Raw genomic sequence first — 13,973 nt, 5'->3', positions numbered from 1 at the left:
TTACGGGTTTGAATCCCTCTGTAAATTCATGGTCCAGCACCTCATCGGTGAAACATAGGGGGTGTGCGGCACCCCTATATCTGGGTGTACCGCGTTGTTCGGATGTTTGTTGTGTTGCATCGTATGCTGGAGCACACTTGCGTGGTCCATAGATGGATCTGGTTTCGCCTTCCTTTTGATGCGAGCCCTCGCGTAGACCGCGTATTGGCTTATGTGCGGCATTGCTTGCCGCTTTATGTTGGCCGTGAGGTCGTCTATCTGGCCATATGGCTGTTTTAATTTTTGGTTGTGGGGGGTCTGAGGCCTCCTCGTCGAATTCAGGTAGCAACTTCCGCTTTGGGTAGCTCTTGGTGGGGCGATTGCCGCCGTACTTCGCTGCTATGTTGAGTACTTTACTCCATCTGATTTGGAGTGTGTCCTGCTCAGCCTTGAGCCTTTGCTTCTGCTTTTTCAGACTCCTCGCGGTGGCGACAAGACTTTGGCGGGCATTCTGCTGCTCTCGGTGCTTGTCCGGCGTTATGTCGTCCGGACTATCATCTTTGACAGAATTGGTTTGTTCGGTTTGATTCTCCGTACTGCCGTGGTCCGGCGGTGGTTCGCCCTACTCCAACGCTGGGTCTGTATGATCGTTATTTCTGCCGAGGCGGGATTTGGGGCGGCGCTTGCACCGCCGCTTTGACTGCTTCTCGAGGGAACAAGCCTTCATTGCGTCCTTCCGTTCCTCGTCGTCGTCTTCTTTTGGTGTGTCCACCATGTATACGTCATATGATGAGGTGGACGTCCAACACCCTGTGGGCGGTAGTTCCTCTTCGCCTCCCGCATCGTCGTCCATACCGTTGATGTATTCGGAGTCGAAGTCGAGCATGTCGGTTGACTCATCGACAGTGGCTATTAAGTGGGTGGTGGGTGGGCGTCGAATTTCTTCGTCGTCCGCATCCCAATCCTGTTGGCCATAATCCGGCCAGGGCTCTCCTGACAAAGAGAGAGACCTTAGTGAATTCAGAATGTCGCCGAAGGGCAAGTGCTGAAAGACATCCGCGGCGGTGAATTCCATGATCGGCGCCCAATCAGATTCGATTGGCAGGGGCGCGGGCGGTTTGGAGTCAGAAAAAGAGTCCGACACCTTGGGGTCATGGGCTGCGCAGAGGATTAGGCTAGTGTTCGGCTCGATCGCCGTTGAGACTACAGCCCCTGAGGTGGTGTCTGACCACCCGTCCTCGATTGGCACAGTTGGCTCCGAGCTAAGGGTCGGAGCTGATGCGGGCGCGGCCTCTGGGGTACTGTTCGGCGGCAGAGCTAGGTCCTACCCATCGTGATAGTGCGGCGCGCCCGGCTGTGGCTTGAATCCGTCGAAGATCAAGTCTCCGCGGATGTCGGCCGGGTAGATCAAACTTCCAAATCTGACCCGACGGCCAGGGGCGTAGCTTTCAATCTGCTCTAGATGGCCAAGTGAATTAGCCCGCAGTGCAAAGCTGCCGAATATGAAGATCTATCCGGGGAGAAAAGTCTCACCCTGGACCGCATCTCTATCGATGATAGTAGGAGCCATCAAGCCTAACAGCGACGACACAGAGGAACTCTCAATGAAACACCAATGTCGGTGTCAAAACCGGCGGATCTCGGGTAGGGGGTCCCGAACTATGCGTCTAGGCCGGATGGTAACAGGAGGCAAGGGACACAATGTTTTACCCAGGTTCGGGCCCTCTTGATGGAGGTAAAACCCTACGTCCTGCTTGATTAATATTGATGATATGGGTAGTATAAGAGTAGATCTACCACGAGATCAGAGAGGCTAAACCCTAGAAGCTAGCCTATGGTATGATTGTATGTTATGGTTGTTGTCCTACGGACTAAAACCCTTCGGTTTATATAGACACCGGAGAGGGTTAGGGTTACACAAGGTCGGTTACAAAGGAGGAGATATCCATATCCGTATTGCCTAGCTTGCCTTCCACGCCAAGTAGAGTCCCATCCGGACACGAGATGAAGTCTTCAATCTTGTATCTTCATAGTCTAACAGTCCAGCCAAAGGATATAGTCCGGCTATCCGGAGACCCCCTAATCCAGGACTCCCTCACCAGCTGTGGCCATAGACCAACTTAGGCCAAAAGCCTAAGCTTGGGGGAGTACGTATTTCCCACCGACATTACATTCATGTTCACACACTCATTGCTAGATGTCGGTGCTCATACTTTTTCATTGTAATATCCATGCTAGTTTATTTCTTTTTATGTTTTCTTCTTGTGTGTTTAATAAACCGTAAGAAAAACCAAAAAAATGAGTTGTAGCTTTTAGCTAGCTTTAATTCCTATGCCTGTAGTAGTATTTAAAAAGAAAACCCCAAAAGATTTCCTGTTCTTCTTTTGCTTGTTGGGAGCTTTCCCGTGTAAATAGTTTTATTTCTTTTCTTTTCTTTGGGGGTCGATAGGAGAAGACCATAATTAAATTGTTGAAGTGACTCCTATATGCATTATTGTTGATTTAACCATGAGTCCATATTGCCTTGTCTTCTCCTGTTTATTAAATGCTTGTAGATTCCAGCTTAGTCCAATGCACGTGCACTGTTATATTATTCACATCATTCGAGCGTGCAAGTGAAAGTCAATTATGACGATATATGATGGACTGATTGAGATAGGAGAAGCTGGTATGAACTCGACCTCTTTTTTTTGAAAATACGATTAGTTCATCGTTCCTGATTTAGCCTATTATGAATAAACAAGTTTGCAATGATAATTAGAGATTATAGTTGCTTATGCCATGCTTAATTATCTAGGAGCTTATAATGGTTTACCTTGCGTGCCAACATGCTATTAAAATGGTTGTGATGTGGTATGATAGGGTGGTATCCTCCTTTGAGCGATTCGAGTGGCTTGACTTGGCACATGTTCACACATGTAGTTGAAACAAATCAACATAGCCTCTACGATATTTATGTTCATGGTGAATTATATCCTACTCATGCTTGCATTCGGTGTTGATTAATTTTAATGCATGTTCATGACTGTTGTCGCTCTCTAGCTGGTCGCTTCCCAGTCTCTTTCTAGCCTTCGCTTGTACTAAGCGGGAATACTGCTTGTGCATCCAATTCCATAAACCCGAAAGTTATTCCATATGAGTCCACCATACCTTCCTATATGTGGTATCTATCTGACGTTCCAAGTAAATTTGTACGTGCCAAATTCTAAACCTTCAAATAAACATTCTATTTTGTATGCTCGAATAGCTCATGTATCAACTATAGGGCTGTCCGTATCTTCCATGTTAGGCGGGTTATTCTCAAGAGGAGTGGACTCCGCTCCTCACTCACGAGAAAATGGCTGGTCACCGGGATGCCCAGTCCCATGCTTTATGCAAATCAAATCAAAATAATTGCAAACAAAATTCCCCTGAACTGTTGTTAGTTGGAGGCACTCGTTGTTTCGAGCAAGCCATGGATTGATGCTTGTTGATGGAGGGGGAGTATAAACTTTACCATTCTGTTTAGGAACCGCCTATAATGTGTGTAGCATGGAAGATATCGCCATCTCTTGGTTGTTATGTTGACAATGAAAGTATACCGCTCAAAATATTATTTCTCCTCTATTTCAAAATCGAGCTCTGGCACCTCTACAAATCCCTGCGTTCCTCTGCGAAGGGGCTATCTATTTACTTTTATGTTGAGTCATCATCCTCTTATTAAAAAGCACCAGTTGGAGAGCACCGCTGCCATTTTCATTCATTACTGTTAGTTTACATTGAGTATGACTTGACTGGATCTCTTTTACCATGAATTACAATGTCTAGCCAGTCCTTGATCTTTAAAGGTGCTCTGCATTTATGTTTTGCGGTCTCAGAAAGGGCTAGCGAGATACCATCTTGTTATATCATATCATGATTGTTTTGAGAAAGTGTTGTCATCCGAGATTTATTATTATTGATCGCTAGTTGATTATGCCATTGATATGAGTAAACATGAGACCTAAGAGTTATTGTGAATATGGTTAGTTCATAATCTTTGCTGAAAACTTGAATGCTGGCTTTACATATTTACAACAACAAGAGCAAACAGAGTTTGAAAAGTTTTTCTTTATCACTTTCAGTTTGTCAACTGAATTGCTTGAGGACAAGCAAAGGTTTAAGCTTGGGGGAGTTGATACGTCTCCGTCGTATCTACTTCTCCAAACACTTTTGCCCTTGTTTTGGACTCTAACTTGCATGATTTGAATGGAACTAGCCCGGACTGACACTTTTTCAGCAGAATTGCCATGGTGTTATTTATGTGCAGAAACAAAAGTTCCCGGAATGACCTGAAACTCCACAGAGATTATTTTTGGAAATAATAAAAAATACTGGCAAAGAATCAAGGCCAGGGGGCCCACACCCTAGCCACGAGGGTGGGGGCACGACTGCCCCCCTGGGCGCGCCCCCTACCTCGTGGGCCCCTGGAGCTCCACCGACCTCAACTCCAACTCCATATATTCGTGTTCGGGGATAAGAAAATAGAGAGAAGGATTAATCGCATTTTACGATACGGAGCCGCCGCCAAGCCCTAAACTCTCTCAGGAGGGCTGATTTGGAGTCTGTTCGGGGCTCCGGAGAGGGGAATCCATCGTCGTCGTCATCATCAACCATCCTCCATCACCAATTTCATGATGCTCACCGCCGTGCGTGAGTAATTCCATCATAGGCTTGCTGGACGGTGATGGGTTGGATGAGATTTATCATGTAATCGAGCTAGTTTTGTTAGGGTTTGATCCCTAGTATCCACTATGTTCTGAGATTGATGTTGCTATGACTTTCCTATGCTTGATGCTTGTCACTAGGGCCCGAGTGCCATGATTTCAGATCTAAACCTATTATGTTTTCATGAATATATGTGAGTTTTTGATCCTATCTTGCAAGTCCATAGTCACCTACTATGTGTTATGATCCGGCCACCCCAAAGTGACAATAATCGGGACCACTCCCAGTGATGACCGTAGTTTGAGGAGTTCATGTATTCACTATGTGTTAATGCTTTGGTCCGGTACTCTATTAAAAGGAGGCCTTAATATCCCTTAGTTTCCACTAGGACCCCGCTGCCACGGGAGGGTAGGACAAAATATGTCATGCAAGTTCTTTTCCATAAGCACGTATGACTATATTCGGAATACATGCCTACATTACATTGATGAATTGGAGCCAGTTCTGTGTCACCCTAGGTTATGACTGTTGCATGATGAACCACATCCGGCATAATTCTCCATCACCGATCCATTGCCTACGAGCTTTCCATATATTGTTCTTCGCTTATTTACTTTTCTGTTGCTATTGTTATCATCACTACAAAACACCAAAAATATTACTTTTGCTACTGTTACCTTTTGCCACCGTTACCACTACTATCATATTACTTTTCTACTAAACACTTTCCTGCAGATATTAAGTTCCCAGGTGTGGTTGAATTGACAACTCAGCTGCTAATACTTGAGAATATTCTTTGGCTCCCCTTGTGTCGAATCAATAAATTTGGGTTGAATACTCTACCCTCGAAAACTGTTGCGATCCCCTATACTTGTGTGTTATCACTGCCAATGTGGCGCCAGAGGGCGATATCCCTGCTACCGAAAATATGGGGGAATCAATCCCCATGGAGACTAACGATGGGGGCCATGCCCAATTCAGCCCCAACCGAATATTATTCCGGAGACCTATACAGCTCCGGAATGAACTGGGCAAGCTCCTTCGAAAGAAGGGGGTGCGCAAATCCCACCGACGACCTCTGTCAATCTGTAGGCGCCGGATACTCTGGTGGAAGTACTTCAGAGTGCCATCATTGTAGAAGAACATCGTACCCTTATGGGTACGGTGGTTGAAAGGGTTCGGTCCGCCAAAAGTGGATTGAATGAGGCCTATACTAGCCTTCTGAGAGGCTTTGAGGTACGTAATATAATACCTTTTGGTTATATGAGAAAAAGTGTCTGTGTATAGATAGTAGCCCCTGAGACTCTATTCGGTATTCACAAGGAAAAGCCGAACAGAGGATCGAATGACTCAATCAGGAGATTAACACACATATGTATTTGAACCAAACAGGCTGCGATGCAGGCGTTAACTACCGATGCCACCAAAGCATGTGAGCTGAGGCGGAAGTTAGCGGAAAAGCATGGTATGTGATACCGAAAATGCTTCTAAAATAATATCAGCAATAATTTGTCATCTGAATGAGTCTTATAAATTTGCTCATAGCTGACGCATCTGAGGTCGATACCCTCAAAAGCACGCTGGCCGAGGCCAAGAAAGAGGCGGAGGAGGAACGAGCCGCCCGCCTAAGACATGAGTCAAGGGTGGAGGAATCCATCAAGAGCTGAAGGATGCTATAAGAAAATGTGAGTCCTTAGAGCAGAAAATATCGGATGAAAAATCCGAACTTGCAAAGGCCCTCCAAAGTGCTCAAGAGGCCCGGACTGAAGCCCAAAACGCGTGCCGGGAGATCCAGGAGGCGAAGAAAATTGCGGCTGGTAAGGCCTTTAACATGAAGAGCAAATTTTGGAGGAAAAAATACATCTTACTAACCCGGATTTGGAGTTCCACAGGAGCGTTTGCGGACCTGCCCCGGAGTGTTGCCGATGCTGCTGAGTTCTTCCGAGCTGAAGAGGGGAACTCCACAAAAAAGCTATTCTGGTCGCAGTACCTTGTGCTTGAGCATCCCGTGCCCCTCAGCGATCAGCTGAAGCAGTTGGCCGAACAGCATAGGGTGGACGGATTGGCCATGAGGGATTTTATAATCCGCCTGTAGCCTGCCGAACCCATACCCAGCAGCTACTTTGGGCTCGTGAAGTGGCTGGTCAGTGCCCGCCCCGTCTTGATGCCGTGAAGCAGTCAGTCTGCATCGAAGGTGCGCGGATGGCCTTCGCCCATGTCAAAGTGCAGTGGGCGAAGATGGACGCTGTCAAGCTCGCAACCAAGGCACCGCCCGCAGGCAAAGAGCACCGCACGCCGGAGCGGTATTTCGATGATGTCCTAGAAGGATCCCGCATTGTAGAGGGACAGTGTTCGAAGGACATCATTTTTGAATAAATGTATCCTATGTTGTCCAATCTTGTATTACGAAACAAGGCTTATGTATGATATATTGCTTGCTTTATTTTAAAATATTTTCCTCCTGTGCGGCCGTTTACAACATCTGAGAATTGGCTAGTCATCGGCTTCAGCCCCCACATAGGTAGTACGGGGGTGTTCGCGATAGCACCTAAACACACTTGACCCAGTGACTTGGTCCGTGAAGGAGGTGTTAGTGCAGCGAACCGGGCAATTGGATTATATGGCTTTATCGCTCTCACTTAGCCATAGGAGTTTTATAATCGGAGTATAGGCGTAGCCCCTAGTATTGTTCGGTTATACGAACTTGGTGTTGTGGATGCCCGGCCGGGTGAAGGCCGGCCTGTCGCGTAATGCGGAAAAAATCGCAAGAGATTTATACTTAGTCACCGAATAGCTGACCAGCTCTCGCCGCATCATGACAGTCAGTTTTCAGTTTTCTCTACTGAGGTGTTTGTCCGGATAAACCGGAAACACAATCACAGTAGTTCTCCCTTTACTACCTTAGCCGAACAAGCGGAACGTAAGGTAGTAACCACAGGAGCCGGGCAACCCAACTATTGACCAAAGACATGATTTGGAGTCGATGCATATAATGCTATATTCGGGACGCCGAATTGCACTGTGAAAGTGTTCGGACTTTGTTTAGTTTTTTGTACGTGGCTCAATAGAGCCCCTGGCGATTTAAGTCGTATCGAGGTGTACATGACAATCGGACAAAAACAGGGAGACACAGATTAAGAGATAGGCCAATACCGCATAGGTTGGGCTAGAAACTGTTTCCATTATAGTCTGATTGATACTTCAAAACGTATTGGTACAAATAGTGCAGTAAGCAACAAGGCTATTTTACATGCCGAGCACATGGGAAAGCTGTGTATGTGTCCTGAAAACGGATGTCGGTGTCAAAACCGGCGGATCTCAGGTAGGGGGTCCCGAACTGTGCGTCTAAGGCGGATGGTAACAGGAGGCAGGGGACACGATGTTTACCCAGGTTCGGGCCCTCTTGATGGAGGTAAAATCCTGCTTGATTGTTCTTGATGATATGAGTATTACAAGAGTAGATCTACCACGAGATCAGAGAGGTTAAACCCTAGAAGCTAGCCTATGGTATGATTGTCTGTTGTCCTATGGACTAAAACCCTCCAATTTATATAGACACCGAAGGGGGCCAGGGTTACACAAGGTCGGTTACAAAGGAGGAGATATACATATCCGTATTGCCTAGCTTGCCTTCCACGCCAAGTAAAGTCCCATCCGGACACGAGACGTAGTCTTCAATCTTGTATCTTCATTGTCCAACAGTCTGGCCAAAGGATATAATAGTCCGACTGTCCGGAGACCCCCTAATCCAGGACTCCCTTAGTAGCCCCTGAACCAGGATTCAATGATGATGAGTCCGGCGCGCAGTGTTGTCTTCGACATTGCAAGGCGGGTTCCTCCTTCGAATACACCATGGAAGAGTTTGAATATGAGGATAGTGTCCGACCCTGCAAAATAAGTTCCACATACCACCATAGAGAGAATAATATTTCCACAAATCTAATCTGCTGACACGTTTTGACAACATGACATCACGCCATGGCCCGGTCATTATTTAAACCGTTTTTCTTTAACCAGCCCCGCACATAACGCAATGCGGTTTCCTTGACACGTCTTGTCAAAGCAGAGATTGTGTTCCGCTTATCACGGGATTCTCATCAATAGAGACATGGGTAACCCAACCATGCCTGTTGGTATGACTCCTAGATCTTAGGTAAGTCTCAAACGGCCATGAGGAGGACGCCTGATATTCACCCTCTTTATAAAGGGGACAAGGCTTTTTCTTTTTCCCCTCCCGCGATCAATCAAATCCTTCCCCCGCCTCGAGTTCTAACACGCAAAGCTCAGGTCAGGTGCTTCGGACCTTCAACTATGTCCGGATCCAACCTTCAAGGTCGGTGGATGCCTTCCTCCGTCACAGAGGAGGACATCAAGAAGTTGAGACAGGCCAGATATCTGACCACCGAAATTTCGCACAGGCTGCCTACCCGAGGGCAGGTCGTCCCTACTCCCGAACACAATGAGAGTGTTGTGTTCATCTCCCACTTCCTCCGAGGACTAGGCCTCGCTCTGGATCCCTTTGTTAGGGGTCTTATGTTCTATTACGGGCTGGATTTTCATGATCTGGTCCCGGATTCCCTTCTTCACATCTCATCATTTATTGTCGTATGTGAGGCATTCCTCCGCATTACCCCTCACTTCGGCCTGTGGCTCAAGATCTTCGATGTGAAGCCGAAGATGATCGAGGGGCAGCACGCAGCGTGCGGAGGTGCTTTGATAAGCAAAATCACTGACGCTTCATGGCCAGAGGGTTCCTTCCCAAAGGTGTCCGGATTGTGGCAGCGGGAGTGGTTCTACATCACAGCTCCCCGAAGTGCCAAGTGGGTAGCTGCCGCCACCTTTCGCTCGGCCCCCCCACCACAACTGATGTCATGGATCAGCAAGGGGCTGAGCTGGGGTCCAGTCAAGGACATGCCAATGCTGCAGAGCTGTATCTGAGATCTCTTCGAGGGAGATTTCAGTCTGGTTATGGTAATGCAAGTTATGCTGGTTCGTCGAGTCCAACCTTGCAAACGCCGGCCCCTCCGCATGTGGGAATTCAACCCGGAAGGACCGCGTACTATTCAGCATTTCCTCGGCATGACGCATGAGGAGATGTACAAATCATTCTTCGGACCTCAAATAGAGTGTCCGGACACCATCGAGGACGTGGGCCTGAGCTGCAACCGCCCCGCTGCCCAAGTAAGTAATCCCGAGGGAGTCCAGGATTAGGGGTCTCCGGACAGCCGGACTATATCCTTTGGCCGGACTATTGGACTATGAAGATACTAAATTGAAGACTTCGTCTCGTGTCCGGATGGGACTCTACTTGGCGTGGAAGGCAAGCTAGGCAATACGGATATGTATATCTCCTCCTTTGTAACCGACCTTGTGTAACCCTAACCCTCTCCGGTGTCTATATAAACCGGAGGGTTTTAGTCTGTAGGACAACATACAATCATACCATAGGCTAGCTTCTAGGGTTTAGCCTCTCCGATCTCGTGGTAGATCAACTCTTGTAATAGTCATATCATCAACAATAAATCAAGCATGACGTAGGGTTTTACCTCCATCAAGAGGGCCCGAACCTGAGTAAAACATCGTGTCCCCTGCCTCCTGTTACCATCCGCCTTAGACGCACAGTTCGGGACCCCCTACCTGAGATCCGCCGGTTTTGAACCGACATTGGTGCTTTCATTGAGAGTTCCTCTGTGTCGTCGCCGTTAGACTTGATGGCTCCTTCTATCATCGATAGCGATGTAGTCCAAGGTGAGACTTTTCTCCTCGGAGAGATCTTTGTGTTCGGCGTCTTCGCACAGCAGGCCAACTCGCTTGGCCATCTGGAGCAGATCGAAAGCTATGCCCCTGGCCATCAGGTCAGGTTTGGAAGCTTAAATTACATGGCCGATATCCGCGGAGACTTGATCTTCGACGGATTCGAGCCCCTGCCTTGTGCGCCACGCGGTCACGATGAGTGCGATTTAGCTCTACCATCAGACCATATTCAGGAGATTGCACCGGCAGCTGCTCCGAGCCTCAATTCGGAGCCAGTTGCGCCATCCATGGACGGGTGGATAGACCCCGTCACGGATGCCGTATCCTCAGCGGCGATCGAGCCGAATATCAACCTTACCCTTCACGAGAGTCGTGTTGCCAAACTGCCGGATCCTTCCCCGGCCACGGACTCCAAACCGCCTGCGCCCGTGCCTATCAAATCCGACTGGGTGCCAATCATGGAGTTCACCTCCGCGGATATCTTTCAGCACTCGCCCTTCGGCGACATACTGAATTCATTAAAGTCTCTCTCCTTGTAAGGAGAGTCCTGGCCGAACTATGTCCGGCAGGATTGGGATGCGGATGACGAAGAAATTCGCCGCCCACCCACCACCCACTTAGTAGCCAATGTTGATGACTTAACCAACATGCTCGACTTCGACTCCGAAGACATCGACGGTATGGACGACGATGCAGGAGACGAACAGGAACCACTGCCCACAGGGCACTGTATGCCCACTTCATCACATGACGTATACATGGTGGACACACCAAAACAAAACGACGACGAGGAACGGAAGGACGCAACAAAGGGTTGTCCCCTCGAGAAGCAGTCAAAGCGGCAGCATAAGCGCCGCCCCAAATCCCGCCTCAGCAGAAACAACGATCATATAGACCCAGCGTTAGAGCAGGGTGAACCATCGCCGGACCACGGCAACACGGAGAATCAAACCGAACAACCCGACTCTGTCAAACACAATAGTCCGGACGACATCACACCGGACAGACACCCGGAGCAACAAAATGCCCGTCAAAGGCTTGTTGCCACCGCGAGGAGTCTAAAAAATCAGAAGCAAATGCTCAAGGCTGCGCAAGACACACTCAGAATCAGATGGAGTAAAGTACTCGACACAACAGCGAAGTACGGCGGTAATCGCCCCACCAAGAGCTACCTGAATCGGAAGTTGCTACCTGAATTCGATGAGGAGGCCTTAGATCCCCCGCAACCAAAAATTAAAACGGCCATCTGGCCAGATAGATGACCTCACGGCCAACATAGAGCGGCAAACAACGCCACACATAAGCCAATACGCGATCCACGCAAGGGCTCGCATCAAAAGGACGGTGCAACCAGATCCATCTATGGACCAGGAAAGCACGCTCCAGCATACGATGCAACACAACAAACATCCGAAGAACGCGGTACATCCAGATACAGGGGTGCCGCACACCCCCTATGTTTCACCGACGAGGTGCTGGACCATGAATTTCCAGAGGGATTCAAACCCATAAACATAGAGGCATACGACGGAACAATAGACCCCGGGGTCTGGATTGAGGACTATATCCTCCATATCCGTATGGCTCGAGGAGATGATCTCCATGCCATTAAGTATTTACCCTTCAAACTCAAAGGGCCAGCTCGACACTGGCTTAAAAGCCTCCCCGAAAGCTCCATTGGAAGCTGGGAAGAGCACGAAGATGCTTTTTGGGAAAATTTTCAAGGGACTTATGTCCGACCTCCGGATGCGGACGATTTAAGTCATATAACACAACAGCCCGGAGAGTCAGCCCGAAAGCTTTGGAACAAGTTTCTTACTAAAAAGAACCAAATAGTCGATTGTCCGGACGCTGAAGCCTTGGCAACTTTTAAACACAGCGTCCAAGAAGAATGGCTTGCCAGACACCTCGGCCAAGAAAAGCCGAGAACAATGGAAGCATTAACAAGCCTCATGACCCGCTTTTGCATGGGCGTGGACAGCTGGCTAGCCCGATGCAGCACCAGCGACCCAAGTACATCCGAAGTTAGAGATGGAAACGGGAAATCACGACGCAACAAAAATAATAAGCACCGGAATAAAGAAGACAGCCCGAAGAGCACGGCGGTAAACGCCGGATTCAGAAGCTCTCGGCTAGGCCAGCAAAAGCCGCCCTCTAAAGGTGCCAGAGATGAACTGTCCAGCCTAGACAAAATTCTGGACCAAATATGTCAGATCCATAGCACCCCTGATAAACCTGCAAATCACACCCACAGAGAATGTTGGGTCTTCAAATAGTCCGGCAAGCTCAATGCCGAACATAAGGGGCAGGATACACCAAGCAAAGACGAGGATGAGCCTCGCAAGCAAAGCACTGGGGAACAGAAGAAATTTCCACCGGAAGTCAAAACAGTAAACGTGTTACACGTGATAAAGGGGAGAAACAAAGCGGCACCCCTAGATAAATATGCCCAAGGGCCTATCACCGCGGAGTTCTGCCACTGGCCGTCTCAACCGATCACCTTCGACCATCAGGATTACTCGGCAAGTATCCGGCGCGCAGAATGGGCTACCTTGGTATTAGATCCAATAATTGACGGATACCACTTCACACGAGTCCTGATGGACGGTGATCGCAGTCTAAACCTGATATATCAGGACACAATCCGCAAAATGGGGATAGACCCAACGAAAATTTGCCACACCAATACTACCCTTAAAGGAGTAACGCCAGGCCCAGGGGCTCATTGCACGGGATCCCTACTAGTAGAGGTTGTATTTGGCTTCCCCGTTAACTTCTATAGTGAAAATTTAACCTTCCACATTGCTCCGTTCCAAAGTGGCTATCAAGCACTACTTGGACATGAAGCTTTTGCTCGCTTTAATGCAATACCGCATTACGCTTCCCTCATGCTTAAGATGCCCGGTCCACGTGGCATCATTACAGTAAATGGAAATATTGAGCGATCCCTACGCGCCGAAGAGAGTGCGGCTGCCTTGGCAGCCGCACACTAAAACGGCCTCACCAACTAAAGCATTCGATAGGTCGTCAAGACTACGGACATGGTTAGACGAGTTCGACGCAGCTATATGTAATTCATACAGGTTTGATGGCCACAACCCTATTACAAATACAAGGGGCTCAACGCGCACAGACAAGTGGCAATTTTTACTAATCTTGAATTATACATGGATCTTTAAACCTACCTTTTTGCACGACATCTTTTCACCTAAGTTCCTCTCTTTTACAGATGACCATCATGCTACAACCGTCCAGGATACGGCACAACGGAGACATAGGCGCAGACGTGCAGCAGGGATCCATTCCAAGGATTCTTTCTAGATTAAGACCCTGCGTCAACGTTTTTTACTGTCTCTTGTTGATACACATCCCTCGGATTCTCAGTACAATTGAGAAGGATGTTGACGTCTTGGCATGTGGCCACGTCAGAGTAATGCACATACCTGGACACCAGGGGCTTCTTACAAAGGGCACTGTTTAGGCCCGGTTTACACCATAAAGACCGAATACCTTAGGGAGTGTTCAGCGTCGCGAGTTTGGACTTATATGCATCA

Source organism: Triticum dicoccoides, chromosome 7A, assembly GCF_002162155.2.
Source record: "Triticum dicoccoides isolate Atlit2015 ecotype Zavitan chromosome 7A, WEW_v2.0, whole genome shotgun sequence".
Classification (NCBI taxonomy): Eukaryota; Viridiplantae; Streptophyta; class Magnoliopsida; order Poales; family Poaceae; genus Triticum; species Triticum dicoccoides.
The sequence above is the reverse complement of the archived record's forward strand: the minus strand, read 5'-3'. Positions refer to the sequence as shown.